Genomic DNA, 27,072 nt, shown 5'->3' with positions numbered 1-27,072 from the left:
CAGATACAAATAGAGAAGCAAAATTGGCAGTGGCAAATCTCAGCTAATGTCATCGTAGCAATAAAGGAGCGGTCGCGGCAACGAACAAAGTCTATCGAACGGATAGACCAATGTATGGATGCAAGACGTGCTTTTTCGTTCACAAACGTCAGCTCGCTTCTTCGTTCCGCTCCTTTCCCGTCGTAACGGGTCTCGCCCATTGACGGCGAAGCACGACACCCCGTAGCAGCGACGCACAATCGCAAAACGTCTCAACGAAACCCCAGTGAAGCTACAAACGACAAATACCGGTAGATCCGAGCTGATACCATTGCCCGGTTAGGGACAGCGTTACGGCAAAGCGCCAGTATACGGCTTGGAATTGCGATAGCAACAATAATGGTTTAGGTAAAGGTCAATTCAAGTGATTGGAAATGTTGGCCTTCATCGAGTAAACGAGAGCTGATGCTGAAACGCCCAGGTGTATCTGCGCTAGTGTCAATAACATAGCGAGATGGATGTTCGATAAGTGCGAAGTATGACGAGATAAAATTGTACTATAATTTATAAAATATTGGCCCGATAGCGAACGGCTCCAGGCGGCTGAAGAATCGCGAACGTGCTGCTAATCGATGTCTGTTCAGGCTCAGAGCTACATCTAGTCACGTAGATAAATGCACAACGACAAAAGGAGACCCCGCGAAGTATCAAACAAAAGCACTAGTTACAATTATCTCTAATCTTACGTATCCGTTTCGGTGCATTCATCAAGTGATTCGTGTTGAGGTCATTGCGCATTCGAAGAGTAACTACAACTAGAGCGTGGATTATTCATAAGAACAGTGTTTGCATGCGTTGGATTTGTTCTCACAGGTTTGTCAATTGAAGATGGTCGGGTAGAGTGTGAGGCCTACCACCCACTATCCGGTCGCTCATAACAGACGCGCCTCGTTCGAACAATACAAAGGGCCTCTGATAATTAATGTGCTCAGTGTGCGCTTGAGTAACAGTGCTAGCCACCTACAGAACTAAGGATCTAACGAACTTGATCCTGAGCAATAGCTGTGCAAAAGACCCGGAAGTTTACGATGAGCGGGCCACAAGTTGAGCAGCTTCACAATTTTCCTGATGGTAAGTAACGACACGGGTCCGTTCTTCACAGTTGAATATCACATACACGCATTCGATTAAATTCAGCTTGACCTGTGTGACAATGTATTAAAGATGCCTACAGACTCATATACGAATAGATATATTTATTACTTGCTATTACTGCAATAGATTTTTTTAATGTATGTCGCGTCGTTCGCAGAAGGCGAGTCGATGGTTGCCGGCTAGATAGCATGCGTGATTCATTTTTTCGCACATTCTGACTAGAGGTATACGCCGTTGGTAGCTCTTCCGTTACTTCACACTCTTCTGTCAGTGCTTTCTGATTGTTGTAACGCATCTACTCAACAAGTCTCCCCCAGAGGGCTTCTGTGACGGCCCTAACAAACTGGAAACTACTTCAGGTGCACAGTTTATTAATAGGAAGCGATCATTGTGTTACTAAAAACAATCAGTGTCATGTCTCCATGGCTACATCCTACATCAAACGTGTGGTCTGCCGGTGGGGACGTCTCTGGTACCCTAAGTAGCGGCTAATGGGCTTAACACATGAATCTGTCTATTTTATCACATTATTCAGTCGTTTATGTGACGGAGCTGCACACTCGTCAGAACTACAGGATTAGTCTCCGATCAACACTAGTTACGACGATTGTTTGTATTCGAACCACACAAAAATGCATATTCCTTAAAAGGTGTTTTTACACTTGGACCCCTGTATTATGAGAATGCGCGACATTTTAGGGTCTTACTCTTTGGCTCAGACAATGCATTAGGATGCGCCCAACCAATCTCTCGTTAAGCATTATATCTGAAGTAATCTTGTTCAAGATTGCGTACGGATTAAACAAACCACGCACAGTGCGTGCTGTACATAAATGCATTATGGATCTGAATTCAAAGCCGATATGACACTCAGTGGTTTCTTCACCTTCGGTGACCCCTGACCTGCTCGAAGTTAAAGTATGATATGCCACTGAGGTTCTCTTCTACAATGCCACAGGCAATATATGACCAAGGAGATACGCGTATTTACCCACAGTTAGGCTACTTCACTTGGATCTGTCTGGCTTCCGAGCTGTTTTGTCATTTAGCAAGCTTCATTTAATCTGTAGTTTGACAGTGCAAAAATTGCCTATTCTGTTACTATCAAGTGTTTCGCCGCTTACGCCAGTTGCGCTGCTTTCGATGATACAGAAAGCTTGCAGCGCAAAGACTGGCGTCATGTCTTTGAAGTCGACCTATCCTAAACTATGTTGATTTTCGTCCAGCGGCGCTAACATCTCGATTGTTTTTAAGGCCCTTTCGTTGGGCAGGTTGGATTGATCCACTTTTACTGTGCATGAGAGTGCCGTATAGTTTTTCCGCACAATAGTGACATTGAGTCATATGAAAGATAATAGCGCTACTTGGTACTGTTCTTTTATCTGCTGATACTGATGTGATACGACACGATACGATGCTATTTTTAGATAATTCAACATATAGTAGTCACAACTTTGAATGTAGTTTCGTGCCGCCTACACAGTTCTGATATGGTTCTGCCAACGCGACCCGGCGCACATTTCAGGCTAAATAAAGCATAAATCAGAAAACGATATTTTCTGTAACTTCGTGACTATATGAAACGACGCAAGAGATGCCACTGTCAGATCTTTGTTAAACATACCTACTTTACAGATAGCAAGCATGCATGTATTGAAGAGGCCGACCGAACAAAATACGTAATATGTCAGACTTTGCGACGTTGACACAACAAAGCCTAGGATTGTAGCGTCAAAGGACAGATCTATTCAGTGTCTCAGCGTTTGCTTTGACCGTCTCACCACTTTCATGTTATAGAGCGTTAGTCTAAAAAGTTGTCTATCTACAGCTGATATTATACGACATTAGTCAAGGCAGCTTCCATCCTTCCCAGCTGTGGCTATTACCACCTGTTGAATTCGACTGAGCTTGACGATATAACGACAACGACAACAACAACAACCGACAGCATGGTAGATAGATGGGTGCCATATAGAACACCTATTTTGTCAGTAAATCGCGTTACGCAAAGCGGATCTATATGCATATATAGGCTATACGTGCTATGGCTGTAACCGACTAGCAGTTGCAATGAGGCAAAGCCGTTTGATGAAACGTTAGCCACCAGCTTCGAATGTCTTCACTGGACATGGCCATTACAAATTAAAATGGTGTGACAATCTTTGATACATGTATCTAGTAATAGTGTTACCTCGCATGATTTTCTTGGTCGTTGGGCCTGATCGCCTATCGTTCGTTCGGCTCGCTATACGAAGGCCTGCTGTCTCCTTACAAACGGCTGTGTGCCGATAATAAAGGTCGACGTGCTCGTTCATCATCAAATTTATTCTTCAGTTCGAGTCTTCTGGTGTCGATTCATCTGTCGCAATCTATTATTACCTGTAGTAAAATATGTATTGCGTGTTCGACTTGTATGGAAAATTATATTGAACGAATATAATTCAGCAGGGTCATACAAGCGACACCTTTTCTAGGGCGCCAGAATAAGCACAATTATGGAAGCTGAAGTTGTAGAATTTAAAATAAAAACTCATAGACAAAAGAAAATGATACTAATTACTTATTGATAGAATAACTCTTTTTTTTAACTGTTACAGTGTATAGGAACGCTCAGCCACAATTCAAGTGGCCGAAAATTGTTGAAAGGCCGGCAGTAGTTTCGACTGGGGATATCGAACGAGGTGTTTGCTTAATCACGACCGCAGTGATCATCTAGCAGAGCTGGCCATCAATAAATCAGGCTCAAAATGTCCAACTGTCGATATAGAAAAATATCATCCAGAGCCTTTTTGCACCGAACAAAAATCGGAGCATATAATTATCATCTCTTTCGAATAACTTTTTTCTAATAATAATAATTTTCAATGAATGGTAAATATGAGAAATTTTTTTCCGGTGCATAAAAAATGTGTGTATATATCTTTGTGTATACTTATCTCTAAAGCAAGTATTGGAACCGTCGGGGTTCAGTTGTTTTAGACACGGGCACCTGGTTTTGTGAATAGCAAGAAATCACTGCGTTCATCTTGCATACGTAGTAAAATAAAAACTCAGCTATACAACCGTACAGTATCATTATATTACTTTGCAGATATTATTATTAATTAATGAACCTGCCTCCCACCGTGTGGGTAGGTTCTCTGAAAAAGAAATCATGATTCCTTTTTAACTATAATTTTTATTATACCGGGTGTGCTATATTTCCCCGCCTTTCGTATGAAGCGAGATATGTGCTCGCTCACAAAAGCTGTTCGACCATGACGGCAGTACACTATATGACGATAACCAGACCGTGTTTCTGTACAAAAATCAGGAGCTATAATCATGGAATGATTGCGAGGGATGCACGTCACTCTGGCAAGGTCTATGGTCCTTCATGAACGAATTTGCTAAATCACAGCCAATGATAATAACCATCAAGAGAATCGAGCTCCTAGATAATCCTGTTTGCTCCCTAGAAATTCTAGCCTATATCGATATCTTAACAACTCAGGTCTCATTAGAGAGGCTTGAATTGGTCTATTCCTGGAAAGACAGGTATCCACGACAACAGACTGTCAAATCAGAAAAAGATCATAGATAATGCATCGACAAATTTCCTTCTAGACATATCGGCAGCAGACGAATCAGCTTAGAAAATTAAATGTCGCCGAAGATAAAGCAAACAAATCCCGATTACTTACTCAAGTTGTTCAGCTTGCAATTTAGTATGAAGCTAGGTAAAGATTAGCGCGTATTATCTCTACTTCCAGCGATGCTGGCGCCCTGTTATTATGGAAATACTTCATCGAGCAGCAATCATGATAAATGAGGTAAACGTAACATAGACAAACAATGTAATAAATCGAAGCGTCAAGTACCGGCTATTTCTCTATGGAAGAACCTCAGTCCATCCACTACTTGAGCAGTTACAAGTAAGATAACCTTTCTGCTGGAGTGCTATGCTTGTAGATAGAAGTACTTAGGTTTGCTTCAAGCTGACCTTCGTTGTGTACCAACAATTATCACATGAGCATTTACAGAATTCAACAAAACAGTAATGGCCTTTTGATTACACTATCTGTTGAAGGTGACTTGTCAAGATAAAATAGCGTATAGGTAACTTCCGAGTTTTTATCGAACTAATTAACTTAAGTCGCATCACACAAACGAGCTCTTAATGGCTTTCGTCCACCATTTTTGCTAGCACCGAAACGAATGTCACTGATGGCCTCACCATTGTGTCACGGCTGAACCGCCGAGTTCGTATTGTCTATAATTTATGATGAAAGGATTTTTGAAGAGAACCGCCATCGGATGGGCGTACAGTCGCTTGTCTTCTACCAGTTCGTACCTTCGCTAAGAACACGTTCCGTATGTTCCGCCGCACTCTCTGTCTACGCATCTCGTGACTGTAAGAGTTGGCCATTGCTAATCCGTTGCCGTACAGATAACAAGTAACGATTGAACTAGTCGATAAATTGTTTCCATGGCGTAAAACTCACACAGGAACGCTAAACCGTTCTGATGAATAGCTCTGGACTGGAAAGCTAGCGTGAGCCGAGTTAGGAAATTGTAAGAGGTCACGTTTTCACGCCATTGATCTTCTAGACCTCCCTGTCTGACTACTCATTCTGAAGTGAAAAGTGAACATGCTACTACGACAGGTCATCAAAGCCAACTCTATTTTGTTCTTGGCAGCTAGATATAACGATCGCACTTCGGAGCATGCTATCATCGGGTCTAGCGTTAGCTCAGGATTGTGAGGCGCGAAAACGAGGCAAGAATAAGAACAAAAGAGGTCTTTGTGGATGCATTGAGACGCATGGTTATTCAGTGGCGGTTAGCAAACAGTACTATGGTCTGTACTTGAGAATAGTCGACAATAATCTTTGCCTATCCTAGTCGATCAGTTTAGATGGGACGATGACGACCATCAAATCAATCCATGCAGCGACCGATAACTAATAATATGCCTAATTGTGTGTCAAGAGCTGTGCTAAGCTTTCCGAAGAAGAGCCGCTGTGTCATACGTTGGTACAAAGTAAACATGCTATATATCTATACAATATTGCTGTACATGTATTTTAGTATCCAGTAGTTTTATTCCCCTCATTAGAGCGATCGTATGTATCCTTGTCACTCTGGCGTAGCTGGTTCCATCTCTAGCGTTCCGGTTCTTCAAATCAGCGCCTCGCTACCTGAAACAGATGACGTTTCGTGCCGCTTTCTTTTTTAATTAACCGTTCAATGTTTAAGACGCTCATCGAGACCACTATACGGGTTTCTCTAGCCTCGACGACGCGTGCTGAGTTAGACAAGCATTCAGTAAACAACGCGTAAACGTTATTTCGTAATTTGCAAGAGAGATATTCATTATATAAGATCCCTATCTGGTTCCAGTGGTTTAACGCTTCCATATTACGTATGTTTTTTTTTTTGTCATGTGACAGTTGAAACAAACAACAAAATAAAAAAGCATTTGTAGAAGCTTTAATGTTGTTCGGCCAGGAAAGATCTTTCGAACTTAGGTAATGAGCGCTTGAGAAAGCTGAGCTCGACTAGCTTTTACCGTTCGAACGGATGCCGTTATTGTGTGGCATATAAAAAACTTTGGCCGGGGGGTAAGGGAATTAGTTGCGGCCGAAATGCTAGGAAAACCAGTCAAATGGAAAATAATGGAAGGAAACACGCGAAAGCTCCGCACAGTGGCGAAGTAAATCGCAGATAGTAATCGCCTTGTTACTTGTACTTATTTTAAACAATAATCTATGGCCGTGTGCAGCAGCTTGATGAAGTCAGATAAACTTATAGAAGCTAGCGATAAGCAACATAACAAGACAGTACGATCCGTAGCATAACATATTAGACAAAGTGGTACCATGCGATTAATTCTACACATTTCAAGTAAATGCTTGCCGAACGATCCCTGTTTGATCGAAAAGTTCCCTGAAAGTTTCAGTTATTTCATTGCATAGATCCGGGGTTCTTTCTAGAGAGTTCCAGTAACCAATGGTATCGAAGAAATGCCTCTGGGCATTAAAGATTTTTCGCGCATTTTCAAACGCTCGATTCACTACCGCGATAGACATACAAGATAGCTTTTATCGACGAGTCCGGGCACAAAACTGACTGCTTGTGACAGCGAAGTAAAATGAAGAAAAGATTATCTTTGACGAATGAAAAAACCAACTATTGATAATAATGGCACATCCGTGTTGTTTCTATTAGTGAGCTTTTATTCATGAAAGTGTCAAAAAGGCGGACATCCAGACATTTCCAATAGGCCCATTGACGTGTGATCGATCGCCGTAGGGGTGACATGTACTGCATAATTACCGCGAAATAATTACTAAACGCATAGACTTTAATTCAACTTACGCTGGAGGAAAGGTATGAATTATCCATTAATCGACTTAGTTATCTACAGACCCTACGTCCGACCTCTCGTGTGACTCTGCACAGTGAGCTTGAAACGAACAGATGCGTCGTCGCTCTCGTAGACGTATTCAACGTGCATAGCTTTCGTTGTTAGTTTTCCACATGTATCTGATCCCGATTTTTTGGCCTTGCGCCTATTTCAGAGGGACATACATCGTAACTGTTGTATAGGTCCCGCATTGACTGTAAGGTAAACAGAGTAAAGTGAATTGATTTATGCCAAAGATGCCTCCCTGACGGTCAATATACTTCGTCGAAGAATCTCAACAGGCTAAATGCTGTCATTAGATACGTATGTATATTGCTTAACTTTGATCATAGTTGTTGTAGTACTTCATTGTCAATCATTCTTCGCTTCACTTCTTCAATAATATCCCATAATGCATTCCTGCGAGGGATAATAGACTTCATTTAATCTGCCATTAGTCTGAATATATTTAACATTCCTTTTAAGTTGTATATAACTCGTGTTGTGTATTCACTGGAGAAAATGTATTTAAATATATGCCAAGTAGGCACAAATAATTTTACCATACAACATTATTTATTTTAGATAAAAAGACACCTTCCCTTGCCGCGACTTTCTAAGCCCAGGCCTGGGCCTAAGACAAGGTCAGCAAATAACTCTCTAACATATGACTCTACAACTTAGACAATACCAAAGTCCGACAAGAAGCTCTACATTAACATGTATATCTTACTCAATATAGTCACTGCTGTATATTAATACACAATGACCTATGTGCATATCTATACGAGATGCAAATATAAGGCCACGCACGCACGATCTCGTTGTGGGACCATCCTACGCAACTTGAGTAAAACAGGCGTCAAAGGTATCCGCCTTTGATCGATCTGAACAAACCAGAAGCTAGGTCAGAGCACTAAAAATCTACTGCATTGTGATCATCGAACGTACTGAAATGACTGCGAAAGCACGCTTGGTATAGATACAGCGGCAGGTGCTAAAACAGGGTCTCTTTTCTCGGAGCCGGACACTTTTATTGCCCGGCTCCGAGGAAACGCCACCAGAGACGAGTGATTACTATTTTATGTTCCGACCTTCTGCAAAACGTACTAAAATACAATTTCAAATTTGCAATCCGAATACCTTAGGAAATATAGAAAAATAGCTGCGTTTGTTCGTTCTGATAGTAAATTGTCTTAATTAGCTATAATTTACTAGGTAAAGACACAATAGCATAAAAAGTACCTCGGAACTTCAGCGAAATAAAGATCTGAATGGAACACTGGCAAACACTGGAGAAGATGTATGCGCCTTCATTCATTTGGAATTTTTTGCGTACGAAAACGTGCGTAGCAAGCCCTAGAGGGGTTGTTACATTTCAGCCATATTTGCACTGTCCTTTAGAAATGCGGTTTTTTTCGTAAACAGGGTTAAGACGAGAAAAAGAATCTGGAAAATACAAACAGATATAAATGCAGGATGAGGTTTTGCTTCAAAGCATCGCATCATAACTAAGACGTGAAACTGTTGATACCTCATCTATACGCTGTGTACAGGTAGCCGGTGTCATTATCAAACAAAATCATTTAATGAACGGCGTTAACTGTTTACTAATGTGAGAAACAATGGTGGCGTGGCAAGGGACTACGAAATAGATGATATCGTTATTTGTCGTTTACTTCCTTTAAAACTACGTAACCGTCTAAACAGTCCAGCCGATGATCGCCATTTTGATTGACGTACTACAGGTTTAACGAAACCAACAACATATCCGGCTAGCAGAGGCTAACAGAGAGTTGAGGGTTTATAGCAACAACATACGCGATCTTCGCCATGATGCCGTTGATAAAGACAGTAAGAAAAATAGACAACGACCCTTGGTAGTCACCAGTCGACAGCCAACGTTAAAGATCGACGAGATGTCGTTGAGTTCGTTAACGAATAACTGGAAACAGGCGGACGTAGCGACCAGATGCAATACATGGCTGCCTTTTCTTTACCGATACAAATCGTTCAACGCGTGCCAGTAGGAACCGACATATGCAGTGATCGTAATAAAGATTTTTGCTAATCGATAACACAGACACGTTAGGTAAAAACAGATAACACTATCACGGGACCCATAAGATTATAAGCGGCAAGCCCGTGATATTGTGGCCACATTAGTACTTAGTCATTCGCTAATTAACCTATACCATTTATTATTATTATTATGACGCAGTAGCTAACGGGGAACGAAACGGTCGATGCGAGATACAGGCTTAATAACCGCGTGCGAACACGGCATTTCACTTTATCATGCGCGGGTCGATAGCGTGATAAATTTACCATCCTTCAGTATCGCAATAATTACAAGGTGTTACAATTATTCAATACATGATATGGTAAATAGAATCGTAACGGCCGCGAGAGTGGCGGCCAGCGGAGGAAACGACGAGCAAAAGGGAAATTCAAGGGCTAGAACGTATCGCATGCAAAACTGAGCGATATAGCTGAGAAACCCATTATGACGTCGTTCCGACGTATTGTATAATAAAGTGCATTTCGTCATTAAATTCACCTGACTGATGCAAGCCGTTTGGGATACAGGCTGATAGTTTGTCGAGAGGAACGGTAACACTGTGGGGGTAACAAGGGGACATATGGACAAAATAGGGTTTAATTTTGAGCCCTCGTAATTGGACATGTGACGAGTATAAATCAATGTTGCTGCCGCTGCTGTTCGTCGTGACCTCGTATAAATATAGTATTTTCCACATTGCTACTACGATTTCATGCCAATCGGTTGATTCCAGCCAGTGCTAAAGAGAGCATCCTTGGATGGCAAGTAGCAGAGTTGCACACGCAGAGTAGCTAGCTCTGCTGATCAAGGTCAAGATCTTGTTGTTGTTGTAAGCGTTGAATATTTACCGCGTCCCTTTATAAAATGGCTCAAAATTTCCTTAGCTGATCGGCCATCAAGGAGCAATCCTCGAAGACATTGATTAAGTTATTGCGTCGTCCAATGCCGTTAACCTTAACGGCGTCGTTCATCTTAGCATAGATTACCCCTGATCTATACGCGATTGCATGCAAATCGAGGTATATTTTTCTTACAGTAGCTTCCAACTGTGAACGTATAACATTCTGGATAGTGTTGTATAATAGCTTTATAGCGAGCCACTGCCAGTTGCGATGCTTCGAGTTGCCACTCGTCACTCAACTTCCAGCTCAGCCCGCTATGTTGGCTTGTTTTCGACCTCGTGCCAATCCAGCAACAGTCGATGAGCGATTGTGCGTGTCTTTTGCTTAGCCGGCCATTGCGTCAGTTTAATAGGCCGCTCGACTAATTTCTTCACGTCAATCGTTCGATAGCAATACATATACTCGTAAATGTATATTATATGGATTTATACAATCTACAAATTGCAGTGGTAGATTCCTGTTTGTGGAACGTTGTATGGCTGTAACGGCCGCAGTAGTCGTCGTTAAATGAAATGTCCGCATAGAACAGCGAGCGAAAAAGACCATCGGTGAACGGTAGCACCAATGATGCCTACAATCACAACGCTAGCCAGTTAAGGATCACCCGTTTCACGAGCTATAAAGACGTAAAAGAACTACATGAAAAAAATGCTCCAGCGCCTATGGACAAGTTGATTGTTATGCAACGTTTTAAATAAATACAGTCGACTGGATTGCTGGCACAATTGAATAGCCGATCCTTGTTTAGGTCCAGCAAATCCTGCATTATCCGCTACTTCGTAAAGGCCACTCATCTCCAACCGAGATCTTCGTTATTTCGCGGCAATAACAATAAGAGACCCATTCCAGCCAGGTAGCAGTTTATTTAGAGTTATCTGGTCGATTGATGTTAGCCGTGTAATCTAAGAGCATTGACGGTTGCTGGTGCCATCTCATTGACAATGACCTTTTCCTACGCCGGAGAGCATAGTATCGACTTGAAAGGAAGGTCATGACATCGCCCCCCCCCCCCCTCTCTCTCCATGACAGGGCAGATATCAGTTGCCCTAGGTAGTAGATTTGACGCCACTTCATACAAATCGACGATGAAAGGCTAGTGAATAACGTGCTGAGTATGGTTGGTAGCTAATTCACTGCCCTATAATACCTAGTCGTCCACAAGGCCCCTGTTATAATGAAACTCACACGACGGTAATAGTACATGAGTCGTTAATTCGACGTAACGACGAAAGAAGAAATGGAAAAGCTGGCGTAACTACCATTTCTATTACACTAATGGTAAACAGGCGATCTCTTGCTCTGGGACCCTGTGCAACATACGCGGTGTGGGCAAACGGGAAAGTCTGACGTGCCTGAAAATACTCATCAGTCATCGGTAATCAACAGAGCGATTACAATCCATGAGAATCGATCAAACCTCTATTGCTTTTATAATAAAATGAAAATAATCTAAATTTAAATCACAACAACAACTTCACGTGAAGTTCTTGCGGAAAAAGTATTACTCGTTGTTGTGCTTAAGCCAAAACGCCTCGTTTTTTTATTCATTTCTACTAGTTCTTCAGTCGTATTACATATATATATATATATATTCTTTTTGTTCTTTATTACTTCTACAAAAACCTATATAGCCTGTGCCTATTTATTGCAATACCGACCAAAGTCAGAGCGGATATGTTATGTTGGATACAAAATACTATATACCGAAGTGATAAAAAGACCACGTCACTTTCTACAGTGATAAAGGAGGAATTCGAAATAGGAGAGCATACAATCTTGTAGCACTGGTCTGACTTTGTTATCTTGAAAATCTTTATTTTATTATAGCACAGCAATGTAGCGGTATGGGCTGTTGTTAAACAAATATATCCGGAATAATTTTTCTATTTGTCATTATTTTCACTAACCTTACTGGCACCATCAATTGCCAAATTTCAAGATAAACCTCTGGGTTATGAAGATTATCAGATTAAATGTTTGTCTACCTATCTGCAGGGTTAGTTCTGCTTAGAAAGGCTTTAATCAGCTAAAAGCTCTTGCTTTATTCGATGAACTCAACTTGAAACCAACAAACGAGTTCCCTTTGATCTGCGTTACCGTGTATTTGATTCACATTCACCATTAACTTTTCAGGGCGTGATTTAGTCCTCCTTAGACAAGGAAACTCCCGTGAGCAGATTTACAACATATGGCTGCATAAGTAGATAAAAATTGTTTGTCTCATAATTTTCGTCGTTTGCTTTAGTAGGCCATTCAAAACTGAAACGGCGAAACCAGTGGTTGTCACGTCTTACTTAATTAAAAAGTGTAGGTTCACTAGAAAGATGCGGTTTAAAAGTACACTTCACAAAACAGAATATCTTCTACCAATGACAAAGTCTGTCTTGATGTGCTCAAATTTAAAGCGAAACAGAGCTCTCCATCAATCCGCAAACGAATCGAGTTTAACTTGCAGATAAATCAAGACAGACCTTACTGAAAATACGCACTTAACCTTCTCAAAAGTGTACGACCCTTATCATTCCCTCCAAGTTTGCAGACTGCCAACATACTGAAGTGACTGCCCCGTAAACCACTGGATCTAGCCTCGCGCTCAAAGGAGCGATCCCCTTGTCTGCTGAAAAATAGAACTTCAACTGTTGGGCTGCTGACAAACGCGTCTTTAGCCACTCGCCATCGTCGTTACAGAAGCCCAAAGCGAACGGCAGCAGAAGCAACAGGAAGAAATATACTAAAGTTGCCTCCTTTTTTCGTCGCTACCTCATCACTTCTGTTTTCAGCTTAGAGCGAGTAAACGGAGGGCTTATAAAGAGGCAGCTATGAACAGCAACGTCCGCGTAACATCAGACAAACGATGGTCACTCCGAAGGAGGTCCGCTTTGACTGTGGCCTAGCAATGTTGGTGCACTCCCTTGTCCTAGTTGGTGAAAGCATTATGCATAGTTGCTAGCCGCTGACCGCTGTCCGGCATAGCTAGCATGCCCGAACCGCATATGTGGACGTTGTGGCTGATGGGTTGGCTAACCAGGGACAAAGCCCAGATGTATACAGTGGGCCCGAGGCAACGCCAACGGCAATGAGCTCTAAGAGTGCAGGAAGGTGTTGGTAGTGTACGCGAACGAGAGCAAACATAAAGGATTCAAGTAAGGGGAGGGGGAGACTTTCTGGAGACAGAGAGCCGTAGGTAACTGGGGATCCAACAGGGGTTCAAGCCTGCCACTATGACATGTAGTATGTTCATTGGTTGGGTCTGCACTACTCGGATTTACCACGACAAGCGAACATGCAAGCGCGGCTATGCCCTAGAACAAGTCGCTAAAAGGAGGAAGGCGTTGTGCCCTTACAACAAGTTCAGTCCAGCCAGTTGTTGCCCCATACAACTCAGTCGCAGCTGTTGTTAGGGCTGGCCTGTTGCAGCATAGCTGGGGAAGTAATGGAATCACGAATATGGACACGTCGCTTTACTCTTTCGAGGAGAGCAAAGTACAACTCGTCTTCGTGTTAGTCAAATTGATTTGATGGGTTAAGTGGCATCGGGGTCGTCGCTTTAATGGAAACGGCGTTATTTTTGGTAATAGCACCATGGATAATTGCTTTTTCCATGAGCGATAATTCATGAAATATGTACTCACATAAGCAAAAATACTATGTCTGCTTAGATCCCTCAGATAGATATTATCACTTATTAAGGGCGAAAGCCAGCCTCTAATTTAACTGAATTTCTCGAATCGAAGTATCCCCTAAAGAGTGATGTAGTATTATGGGAAGAGTGAAAAAAGCAAAAAAATGGTTAGAAAACTATTTCTTTAAATTGAATTAATAAGATGAAGCGGTACAATATTCCAGCTTTGCTATATGACGAGTGAAAATGCAATTGACGGTTGCCTGTTAGACAGGCGATGTCGGGCATCCTTTGCTGAGGCGCCCATTATCTTCCCATATTGGATTTAGTCTGGTTCAAAGCCATTTCACAGAGTTCCGTTTGTAGAAAGCATATAATTAATTTCGGCTCTTTGATAAAGGGGTGAGGCTAATGAAAATTCCAAGCACGCCCACTAAACGTTATTCTAGAATATGGCCTGCTTCACACTTGGTTCATTAACTGTATGCCATAATAATGTTAGTGAAACTTAGAATCGTCTGATCATGTATATAAAAACGTAATAGTACGTGAAAATACGGAGTGACCGTTTATCTGTCGACGACTCTCAAAGGAGACGGGGGCTCCTAAAATTCAATTCAGGCTGCAAAAAAAGAACCTTTGCCAAAAGTATAGGGCTAAACGCATTAGCAATTGTGTGAAACACACAACTTTATGTCTTGCTTTCGTTGTATATGTATACAAAGACCTCGTCGCCGCGAACGTGACCCTTCAACTTGAAACCGGTATCGGTCTGCTGAGGAAAGTGGCAGAAGTTGGTGGAAACGCTTGTTTCGAGCTTGTATCTTAAACATCAACAGTCAAACGATGAACGAGTACAGGACAGTTGGCAAGAACGCGTACATTTGCTACCTGAACGCGAACATAAACTTCGAAAGTCTTCCTCTGGGTCGAACAAGATTTCTCTAGTTAGTTAGCTAAATGCCGCTTAGGTTGGACGGGTCCTCGGCCAAGCGTGCATTTCAGATGAAACAACAATGTTCATCTGGTCGCACAGAATGTTCATCGGACGACCGAACACGGAATGGATTACACTAGATTGTAATCCGGGTTTTTTTTCGTACCTATAGCAACATGACGAATGGCTGTAATCGGTCGTCTAAAAAGCTTGCAAAAGACCCGGCACACTTCTGCCAATAGCTAAAATCGTTGTCATAATAGGTCTGCTTGAATTCGACTGACTGCACGTTATGAACCAATTAATCTATTGCTTTCCACAAGTGTTGACGCGGCCCTGTGATCTACGGCAGGTATAACGTGGCGCTCACACCATGACGGTAAAGTCATAAAGGATAGCACAGCAGTGAATCGGCAATAGCAGGAGTATTCACAGGGTAACAGACCCAAGCCCGCTGCATGATAGGCTTATTGTGATTCATCACTTAGCTTTCGTTTCTGTAGGGCGTTCTTTGGTGCGGCCGGCCGTATTGGACGGTACGAACTCAGCAGTGATAGATAGCTACGGGCGAGCTTTAGGAGTAACATTGCAGTTAGTTAAGTTACTGGGCAGAACAGCAGAACGTCACCGCGTCAGGAATGTCGAATCGACTGACGAATCTAGTTTTTGCTACTAATAGCGTTATTATTACAGATCACAAATAGCACTAACTCTGATACAGTACCAATCAACAGGGAAGCGTTCGGCTTGGACAAGGTAGGAAAAATGAGACGTACATCTCTTTATCACCGCCATTCTCATTACAAACGCTAACGAACTACGGACGAAGCCATATCTATTAGGTAACAGGTCGTTGAGTTGCGTCGCGTCTCCGCAACGGCAATGCTAAGATAGTCTCACTTCGATCGGTCAATAGGAAACAATAAGGGGAACTTTTTGCTTATATAGTAGCTAGAATATCGAAGGCAAAAAACAACAACAGCTTAGCTGGATGCAGAAGAATTGCTCGAGCGACAAACAGGTCGTCCGACTTCTTCGTTCAAAGGTCGAAATATGCGCAAACGAGCTTTCCTACTGACGATAGTATTTTCATCATCCACCTAGGTGGAACCATTTGTCCGGATAGGACATGATGCGTTCCGTTGACGTGCGATTGCAGACGCCGACAAACTGGGCCAGCTAGTGTTGCGTTGATTTGTTTTACGAAGCGAACGGATAGAGCCGAGATGACGATGACCTTGCATGAGCATCATGGATGTTTGTTTGGCTCAAATTGGTCAATATTCGAACGTCTACCATCCGGCCGTGATGTGCGCGGCGACGCTTATGACTCAAAAAGAAACGTAACGAGAAAATTGTTACCTGCAACAATCAAATATATACATTCGATAATTATTGAAGGGTAGATTAAAGCTGTGCCCTAGAACCGTCCGAAACGGTAGGTAATCGGTTATTGCACTTCTAAAAAACTACAATTTATTTACTCGCATAACTGTTTCATCGTGACCTTTATTTGTTATCACTGATCACTGTAGATGATCGATAACGAACGCCGACGACAAATAGCTACCGTTTTCGGTGGCAGAAATGTTCGTTGCTAATCTGACTTATTGGCGTGCATGTACCTGCCTCATGCAAGATATCTTCACGCACGAGCGATCTAACGCCCCGTCGAGCATTACAATTAGCTAAAATACCTTTATCTAATTGAAACGCACGCGGTGCATCGTCTTCGCCAAATGGCGTATTTTTGTCATAAACAAAACAACGTTCCATTGCATTCTGTAAGTTCGTTCTTCGCTTGATATGCTATTTTACAATTGGCACACGGGTTTAAATTCAAAGCTTAATCTCCGAAGTAGCTTTTAGGAAGAAATTGATAGCTTCTATCGCTGAACAATACGTTACTTGAAGATATGTCTACGATCAGTAAAAATGTTGCCCTTTCGAGTAGTCAAACTTAATAGTCGTTCGTAGCTTTCGTTTGTCCTCTCCAACTGTAGACCAGCACGTTTGGAGAATAATCGCAAAGTCAACGAACAATGAGGTCTCAGTTAGTTCATCAAGAAGCTAATCGCGGCTAGAACTCGATAAATAAATGAGTGAATAAATAAATAAAATCTGACTGGTCGCCGTTGTCGTTAATGTGAGACGGAGTCACTTCCGGAAATGTTGAAGCTGGCGCCCGACGCGTAAAACAAATGTGGCATTGATTATCTAAGTTTTGCAGGTCTGCGGAGACATTCACAAGGCCGATGCTGCCAATAAGGGCCAGTGAGACGATAAAAGCGTCCGTCCATAGCCCAGTTGGTTGCCGTTCGTTTATGGCTGGCTGAAATGTAGGAGGACGCCGATGTGAGGTCGGGCTGAGGTGCTCGAGGCAGAGTCTTTTGCCGGTATCATTTTCCCTGCGCGCTGCCGTTTGCGTTTGCTATGTCTACTGCTTCTATCGCGGGTCTTGAATTTACAGAAAAAACTGGTCCGACACGTTGTTTGGGTCGTGCAATCTCGAGAGTGGTAGAAACCATGGTTGCGACAGGTGGTGGCAAACAATGGGGAGCAGACAAATCAGCGAAATGGCGACGGCCGCAATGGACGGGAAAGGAACGCCGTAAAACCAGAAGTGTGGCAACAGAAAGCAGTCATCTCGTGGGCCTTTTGTTAGACGCAAACGATGCTGGCTGCTGTAGCGACAAAGGGCGAAACAAAAGCTTTATGAAAGACGAATACCATCGCCGCTATGTGTGGCCTACGAAAATTAATCGTTGGCCGGCGCAGTCGGCTCAACTAGCGGAAAGCCGATGGAGAGTTCACGTCGCGAAGACGTCGGCCGAGGCAGACCAGATGCAGCAGCCACTAAGCTCGCTGTCTACGGTGACAGGGTGTCAGCCACGCAGAGAGGCAGAAGGTAGCCGCTACTCCACGTAAGGTCGCCAGAGCTGACGCCGCGAAAGTCAACTTTGCAAAGCAAATATTATCGAAATCCGCTCACTGATAGCAACAGAACGGCAATACTCTGTAGAGCCTTGACAGATTGTACTCCGAGAACATACGACGCCGGTGGGTTATACGGTCGACGATCCCTCCTCCGCTAGCCCTTCTTTTCTACTAGGTCTTGTCCTACCCATCCGGGCTGGTTGTATGGTATATATATATATATATGCGATAAGAGGCGAACGCTATTCGAATCACTCGGTGCGTATCGGTTAACCTTACATTGGCTGTGACAGGAAACAGGACTAGCGCCTGTGAAAATGCATTCGTCAAGCGCGGTTGGGTTTGTGAGCCGCTGTTTTTCTTTCTGTATCTTTATATCATACACAACAGCATAATTTACTACAAGCGTTTGCTTCTGGGTCTCCTTTAAGCAAGCTACGGCAGTTCACGCTACTCACCGTTGAGTGCAATTGGCGATTAGCTGTGACAAACTGGTTTTCCATTTTTCGTCACTGTCCCGGGCGGAGTGTGAGGCTACTGACAGAGATGTGCATTTACATAAGCATTTATGTCTGTGTCGGGGGACTAATTAACAAAAGCAACGGATTTCGTCGCCGTAACACAATGGTACTCAAACACGTGTCGCACTAGCTATTCCTATGGCAAATGCGCGGAACAGGTTGGCACGTCATCACTATGATTCTAACGAGAGCTGGCTGGGGTTTCAGCTGGAGAAAAAGTGCGCAAAAATTGAGACAAAGGGCGGTTAAAGAGAACGAATAAGAGTCGTAACGTTATTCACAAGTACCACAGCGATGGGAAACATTCGTATCCAGAGGACTAGATCTGTGTCTTAACGCCGAACCCAGCAAGGAATTCGTGGCCGATAGACAAACAACGGTGTGAACATATCCCTGTGTAGAATGTGTATGTGCGCGCAAGCAGGGAGTGCTGTCGATCGCCGGTAGAGCGCCATTATGTACATTGAGACGTCAGGGAATGGGTACATACAGGCCTATCGAAGTGCCCTGAAGACCGAGTGTAAAAGACTTCGTAAACTTCAGGTAAAGGTTAGGTTGTTAGGTAAAGGCAAAAGCCGGAACAATAGACAGAAAAGATATAACAATTACTGTATGTTTTTCTGTACCTGGTTGATATTGACCATAACGTCACAACAATCTTTAATCTGAATCTCGAAGGTTCCTTTTGATATTTAATATTTTGTCTTTTTTGTCAAAGCTGGAACCGGGACGGACAATTATACCTTTGTGAAATAGTTTTATAATGAAAATAAATATCTGCCGCTTTATTAAACACAACTTGTATCTAATAAGGAAAAGTTGTATTCGTTTTATTAGGTCGAAATATTTCTTAATTAAGTTCTCGAACACGACTTTTTTTTTTTAAATATATTCAAAAAGTCAACTGGAGTGAGTTCAAACTTCAATTCGTTCTCGAATTAAGACCTTTTATCATTCTGAAGGCGAACTTAGTCAGTTTACATCCAGTAAATTTATATGTTATGAGGAAAAAAAAAACAGTCAAAAGCGTATCTGAATTATACACATAAGCACAGTATCCAACAAAAGGGACTCGTTTCCATAGTTGATGTAATGGTACTTTGAATTTCGAAGGAATAACTAGTTATCAAATAGCTATCACACCGTACAAAGATGGAACTGACCCACGGAGTATCTGTCCGTAACAATTCTACTGGGAGCAATTTCATTGTGGCCTTCAACGAGTATTTTCTGTGCTCTTTTAGTAGCGCTCTCAAAAACACGTACCTGCTCTAATCAGTCAAGCACTTCAATCAAATTGCGTGAAATAAATATCACCAGCAATAAAAGTATCGTTGCAGAATTACTGTATCTCATAAAATCAGTTGAAATTGGTGATATATTACGTAAAGTATAATTTTTTTTTCCTACTATAGGCATATTCGGCCGAAACGTAAATGGGGCATCGAACTTCAACGATGTATTCTCTACCATACAATAAATGTTATACACGTTTATAAAGCTGTTGTCATCAACGGTTCACCTGTATACTACATCTTACCACACTTTGGTTCAATCTGTTTGTAAAAATAGCCAAACAACTGTGAGCGAAATCATCTTCTCTGTTAGTTGAAATAGTACATCTACATGTATGTTGCTATTAAGAGCGTCTACGCTAATGGCCTATCTGATGGCTCTGAAGCTAGTAGATTTCGTTTTATGGCTATATGTTTATATCTACAGAGTCATGAAGTTACCGTGTAAGAGGCGACAAACCATTAATTATTACCGCCAATTAGCCTCCAAAAAGCTCCGATTGTCCCAAGTCCGATCTGGAGCTCTCGAGTGGAGGACGTCTGCTGGGACCAAAATCTGATACCCACAATGTGCGCAATATTCAGTGTTTCTAATTCTATCGATAGGATTATTGGAACTCTTCATTATTTTTCATTTCACTGTTATGCAATATATGTCCTTGCCGTCGATCACATTGTAGCATGTTTACCGATACGCGTAACCTCAGTTTTCCGAACCGGACACATACCCCGGGGGGGGGCCATGCAATTTAAGATATTTTTCCAGCTTTTTGCTGAGAAACACATATAACCGAATAACTATACTATTGTGTGGATCTAGGACGGTGATAGGGCATCTTTGGTTGTCTGCGACCTTTTCATGTCAATTTTTTTTAAATATCTATTATATAGTTCAATTGAATGCTACTCCTTCTAGCGACTGATTTCCCGAGGAAGCGGCATCCGCCTTTGTTGTCAACAATGCTGTTTTACTCAACTGTCACATCTGACCGGGCCCACGATGATCCAAAAGTAACAGAAGAGATACGGCGCTGTAAACAGGGATGACTAATGAAATCAGAATATTCCACAATAAAAGTATGCATACAAAAAAATATAGTATATTAAATATAGTTCGTTCGATCGCAGTGTTCTACCAACAAAAAGTGCCGTCAGGCGAGAATTCAGACTCGATTGTATCTATGACAGCGAAAAGTTGGAACCGTTGCTCTGTGGATCACCAACTGACAAGTGGCAAGCTCATCGTCTTCTGAACGTGCATCTTTATGGCTGACAAACAATGCATGATAATACCGAAGAGCCTGCATGTGCCAGGCTAGACCCGCGCTAGGGAGGTGTTACATTGTGGATCTGACGTGCGACCAGCATAACAGAAGGGCAATGCCAGTGCCAAACAGCCAAGATGTATCGATGTTTGAAAGGCATCGACAGGACGGCAACGGCACCACCAGTATAGAATGTGATGCGGTTCTGATCCTCTGGTATCATTGCGACCGTTGATTCTGATGATTTCACTGTTGTTCGCGGCAATGTGCGATTAATATTGAGTTTTCCTTTGCTGTATTCGAGAAACCGAGGGGCAACAGTAGCATCGAGTCAGACTCGCGCGATCTGATCCGTTCACTGACGCGTCCCGACGCGCGTCGAAACCTGAAGGTCACGGCGTATCGTAAACCGGAAGTACACAAATAATTGTTCGCATGACTGAATAGCTGCTCGCTGATGTGACTGAGCCTGTAAATATACCTGTATCTAGACTGGCACAGATTTTCGTCAAAAGTTCGGCAATTGACGGATGCTCAAAAACCTGGTGCGACACTCATGCTTTCCGTTGTTCCGACGCCTGCCCGCCTTAATATCGTTTGTTAGTGGTCGGTGACGTTACACGTGCTGAACGACGCTCTGTTATTCCACCATTGAGGTCAATAGTTTTTTTTTTTTTAACCTGATACGAAAAAAGAAGAACGAGACAGAAATGAACGAAACCGAAGGGACGCCAATGGATTTACGCTAGCCGATTTCCAATCGTGCACATTTAACTAAGTACAAGGTATATACCGCGACTGCCTCATACGCTCAAAACAATGACTCACCAATATTACTGATGATTTTATGGCATTGTGACAACTTGACGATTAACTTCTTCTTCTTCGTCTATCCTACTACAGTTGCATGTAATGAACTTATCGTCTACCCAGGACCTCTCGCCAGAAGAGGAGATCGCAGAAGGATAATTGTAAAGCAAACACTGAATCTGGCAATATAATTGAGTTTGCAACCATGCCATTTTGGCTATACGGGTAAACATCCCTTAGCAAGTTTCGAACTTAATCGAATCATATTTTACACATTTTTTCTCGCACGGCAACTGGAATAAGGATTCTAATTTAATAAGGGGTTAACTTGGATCACTCGTGTACATTTACGAACTCAACAAGCATCCATATTTGCGTACTGCTGCCCCTACACGTATCGTACGTGTTATCCTGTTAGAATCTGCGTTATTCCGTTGTGGAGCCGTGTCGAGTGCTGATCACCCGTCGCTGGCAGGAGTTGCAGTCATCAAGGTGAAGGTAAATAGAAAAACGTGTTAGAGTTTAATTACCATATTTTGATATGACTCATTTTTGGCATTATGATATTTGCATCACCCTTGTTGATTGTGCAGTAGTAAGTGATGACGAGATAGATCGTTGATCGTATTCAGTTGTTGGTAAAGCCTAGTGCTTTAATGTGTCATTGGTTGCCTTTGTCAGTCGATCGTTTTAACATAACAACAAGCGAACTTCCGCGAATCGTTATACAACGGTAACCTCTCTAGCAAGGGACGACCACTGCGTGTACAGATAACAGGCAGCTACAACTAACCGCATAGATAATAATGTAGGAAAAAAACAAGCCAATCACATCGCTTAGGTTTCAACGAGCCGAGAGATTATAGCAAAGCTGGCCTTTAGCACGCTTCAGTCTTCAGTGCCGTTCCGTAAAAGCGTGTTACCGTTACAACACCGTCTGGTGAATAATAGAATCAATAACAACTCTCTGATTCCAGTGCGGTACTGAGAACTGTCATAGAAATATTCTGTCATTTGTTAAATCCAAATTAATTTGAATTAAATACGCAAGCCTCAAGGCCGCATCAGACTGAAATCAACCAAGCCGCCCGTCCCGTTTAACTTAATCAATAAAGAGCAAGAACGGAATCAGCATCGCTGTCAAGTTACTGCGAGCAATACTTGACAAATCTTAATAACTAGAATAAGCGGAACACACATCCCACGCAACGAATATAGGTTGGTTATATATAATATAGAAAAAAATACCTAACCCGAAAACTGCATTACCTAGCTACGGAGGATATCTGGTAGGCTGATGGAGTTTAACTTGCTTTGAGTGATGATGTACACAAAACGTGAAACGTGACAATTCCCTAGCCGTTAAATAAGACTTCATTGGCAAGCAAGCGGACTTTGATAATCCACAAAGATCCATACATCACGCTGGCTCGTTGATACCGCATGTAAATACTGAGGAATTGTCAGCTGAGAAAGGAGTTTGCAAAAATCTGCGTTTGGGAAAACCCTTAGATAAGAGACTAAGACTTAACATAGTTATGCTAATATAGCATTTTAGGGGCATAATTTAAGCGTTAAGTCCAGTCTTAGTCCACAGGTCAAGGCAAGTTCCTTTGAGGATGAACTGAACCAAAATAACCGTTCTATCAAGGCTGATTGGGTTGCCCCATGTGTTAACGGAACATTGAGAAGCTTCATAAAGGACACGTTTTACAAATGCTTACAGAAAGGCTAACTGTACTATAGCTATATTCAGCGTTAACCGGTTTATCCTCGAAGTACCAAATGTCTGTGGTAGAGGACGATATGTCTTATGAAGGCCCGGTGGTCACCAAAATAAACACTATCTAGTCTGCTTGCAAAGAACACGATGCCTAAGGATAGTACCTTCCTATAAAGGATAAATGAGTTTACAACTGAACCTTCCACAGTTGCTCGTTTTAATCAATCGTCACTCAAGACCGCGTTGCCTATGCGTACAATTAACAAGCGGCTGGTCCAATCAAATCTGAATTGATCACAGGATGACAACAGTAGTAGTAGTAGTAGTAATTACCTCTGAAGACACGTCGTGGGAGGTAGTATCAAAAGTTTTCGCTGCATCTAACAAAGGGTTACATCTATTAATGGCCTATAAAGGAGACGCTTGCTCCATCGTAGAAGCGGATGATGTAGTTATAAATATGGCAAAAGAAAAGCGGAGGTGAACGTTTACAGAACACTTTCTTTCAAAGAATTTCGAGTTAAAGAAAATTATAGTTTTGAGTCTATAGTTTGTTGAATATGATTGCTGCCCTCAGCTGTAAATAAAGGAACCACTTAGCGATGCTAGAAAAACAGAAGTCTAAAGAAAGTGCCAGCGGGTGGGCAATGTTTTCTGGAACATTTTAGATGGTAGAACAGCAGTATACGAACCAGTGGAGTGGGCTTACATGGACATGCCAAATGAAAAAAACTAAATTTTCGCTAACAAATGAAAAACTAATGAAGGGGCAAAGGGAACGTCCTGAAATAATTAAGGAATGTGATCCTAGCGCGACAAGGTGTACCCACTTTTGCGTGAAAAGATGCAAATAATTCAGCTACTTCGTTCCAGCTTTTTAAAAGTTATATCGTCAGATTCTGCAGTATTTGATCGAGAAATCTCTCAGTACGACCGCAGATTTCGTTAGCCAGACGCCATAACGATTTAGTGTCAGTTGAAGACATTATAGTCTCGCCAATATATCTGCTGCACTCTCAACTACGATCTGATTGATATTTTTTTCTATGCTTTGCTAGAAGTGAGCCGTCTGCAGTCGGTCAGATTTTTTCACCAGGAAAACAATATTGTAAATATTCTATAGGGTCTCGTTTAAAAAAATAACTGAGGAGTTTACTCGTACGATGGTCTCCAATTAACAAAGACAAGACTACTGAAGTACAGACAAAAATAATTTATTTAATAATTTTTTCGGATTCCTCGAGTTGGATTCAAGGACAAGTGTCGCAAAATGCAAGAAGAGAATCTCTACCATATCCGCACCGGACGGCAAAAATGGGTCATCTCTATACGTTTCAGATTTTTCGCCCATCATTCAATCAGGTACCGCTAATAAGAAGGAAAGATTTAATAGGTAATTTAGAGATTTCTTTTCTGTAGCCAGCAAATTTATGTTTCTTGATATTTGAATTTATGTTTCTTAATATTTCTTGGAAGTGAATTACAACGTTGCCGTTTATTCCCACAATAGTTTCATCGACTTTTCGAAAGTAAGTTTCACGTACAAGGTCCTAGCTGTAGGCAGCACTTTATAACCTGTATCTATCCATCAGACAATAGAACGAATTGGATAGAATGCATACCCCTTGCCAGTAATTTTACTAATTATTCAAATTTACTTTTTACTCGAATGTCGCATATATGAATATAGGCTACGGTTGTTTGTGCGAGCATATTTGGCAAATTGCCCTAATCCCAGGTTAGGGAAACAAGGGATGCGACCCGTGTAGATGAAGTGGACCTCCTTTGAGCGATATGCCCATTGCCTATATGAGCAGCAGGCACATCTATCATTATCATCATCATCATTATTATTCAGAAATTGTTTTTATAGAGCCTGGTGGTTGTTTGTCTAGTTCTGGGAGTCTGTTATGCACGCGAACGACATGTATATTTACGTGCAATGGAGACAATTCTAGCAGAGACAGATTTTCGACTACACGTGAGGAGCAAATCTATGCAGAAGGCGGCCAAGTGTTGCCGATAATGTCAGCAGAGATGGTTATAGTTTTTGCTGTTGACTGTTTTCGGCAGTCGAAGCGTTACTGTGTGTTACCATCCATTTGTTCTTCCTGTTCCCTTTTTTTTTTTTTTTTTCGCATACACAGCGAATCGTCCGTCTAAGCCTTGACTTATATTTTGCTCGGCATCGCTCTCTCCCTCCATCGCACCATCAAGACTGCCGGTGTCTCTCCTACAATCGTCTTCTTCGCTGGATTTATGTGTGCTCTATTCATCTGGTCCTGTCGTGTTGCTTTGCCTTTACGGTTTGTTCAATGTCGCATGTTCGCATGTAGTAACGTCATCGACCTCGCAGAGCTGCTGTACGCTGCTGTTGGCCAGTGCTTCTTGGGGCTGGGGGCGGAGGTGGCTTGATCAGCCGTCTTGTGTTTGTCCCATTGTGCTTGAAGCTTCTATCGATCTCGGCGTTGCCATTGCGTTCGAATAGCCAGAAGCAGATACATCGATAGCTACGGGTACTACAACCCCTTCAATGCGACCAATCGTACGCTTCAGACGTCGAGTGGCACAGCTGTCCTCGGCGTGATGGGAAGTTTTACATCGGTTACCAAATGATACAGAGCAATTATGACCTCGCTGGAGACATCATCTTTAAAGTCAAGCTATAGCCATGACATTGAATTACTATCCTATGCTGAACAAGCACCGAGGAGCCGCATGCTATAATCGTATTTAATATGGGCTGATTCATTTCTACAACAACATTGCATGTTTGCGCTTTGAGAACAATTGGCTTCTTCCAGTATACCTCATTAGTAATATAAGTTATACGACCAAATTTCTTGAGAACGGCTTTAGGAGGAAAAGTGACAGCTAGATAGGTAAGTTTAAGTTTCAGTTCGGCTCCAAACCACTTGTGTATTGGGGTAGTGCCTGGCATCCAGAAGCTGAAGGGTAGTAATTTCTGAAAATTAACGGCGGCAGAAGTGCTCTTGAAGTGATGACATATTTTTTTGTGCCTAATTTGTTAAATCTATTTGGGTTGCTGAGGCGGACTTAAGCCCGCGACGACACCGCCGATGACTACCTTTGTCTCTACTGGGTCTTCCAGAACTAGTTTAAAATCTTTCTTTCTCTAGCCTTGCTGCCTTTTCACTGCGTCGGACCTACTGTTGCTGCTAACTGGTACATCAGAGGCTGGAGGAGTGCCCGAACGCTGTTACTGCGAACGACTGACTCCGAGTAAAGATAGCATAAAATTCAAGACAGACAGCGGTGGAAGTGCACGTAAAAATGCGCATCGGCTGGGTGATCGCCGCTCTCAATGGGCATGAAAAACACTGAAGAAACAGTGAGGTACGTCACAACGACGAGAAATACATAAGCTGTTCCTATTTAGGGCACTAGCTATAAACATGCTAGCTCGACCCGTACATTTAGCTTTAACCTGGCGCTGCGCCTGACAGAGAAATACG

At 42.3% G+C, this 27,072-nt stretch overlaps 1 protein-coding gene across 1 annotated transcript in view; it reads left to right on the top strand.

Annotated features, from left to right (window-relative positions):
- Positions 1-22,219: 22,219 nt before the first annotated feature.
- LOC111270232 (uncharacterized) overlaps positions 22,220-27,072 on the top strand; it is a 42,953-nt gene continuing 38,100 nt past the window's right edge. Inside the window, exons 1-2 of the mRNA XM_086972438.1 lie at positions 22,220-22,371; positions 24,841-24,958. The gene's annotated coding sequence lies outside the window, so the exon portion shown is untranslated. The remainder of the gene's footprint in view (positions 22,372-24,840; positions 24,959-27,072) is intronic.

Source organism: Varroa jacobsoni, unplaced genomic scaffold (assembly GCF_002532875.2).
Source record: "Varroa jacobsoni isolate VJ856 unplaced genomic scaffold, vjacob_1.0 scaffold_1457, whole genome shotgun sequence".
Taxonomy (NCBI): Eukaryota; Metazoa; Arthropoda; class Arachnida; order Mesostigmata; family Varroidae; genus Varroa; species Varroa jacobsoni.
The sequence above is the reverse complement of the archived record's forward strand: the minus strand, read 5'-3'. Positions and strand labels throughout refer to the sequence as shown.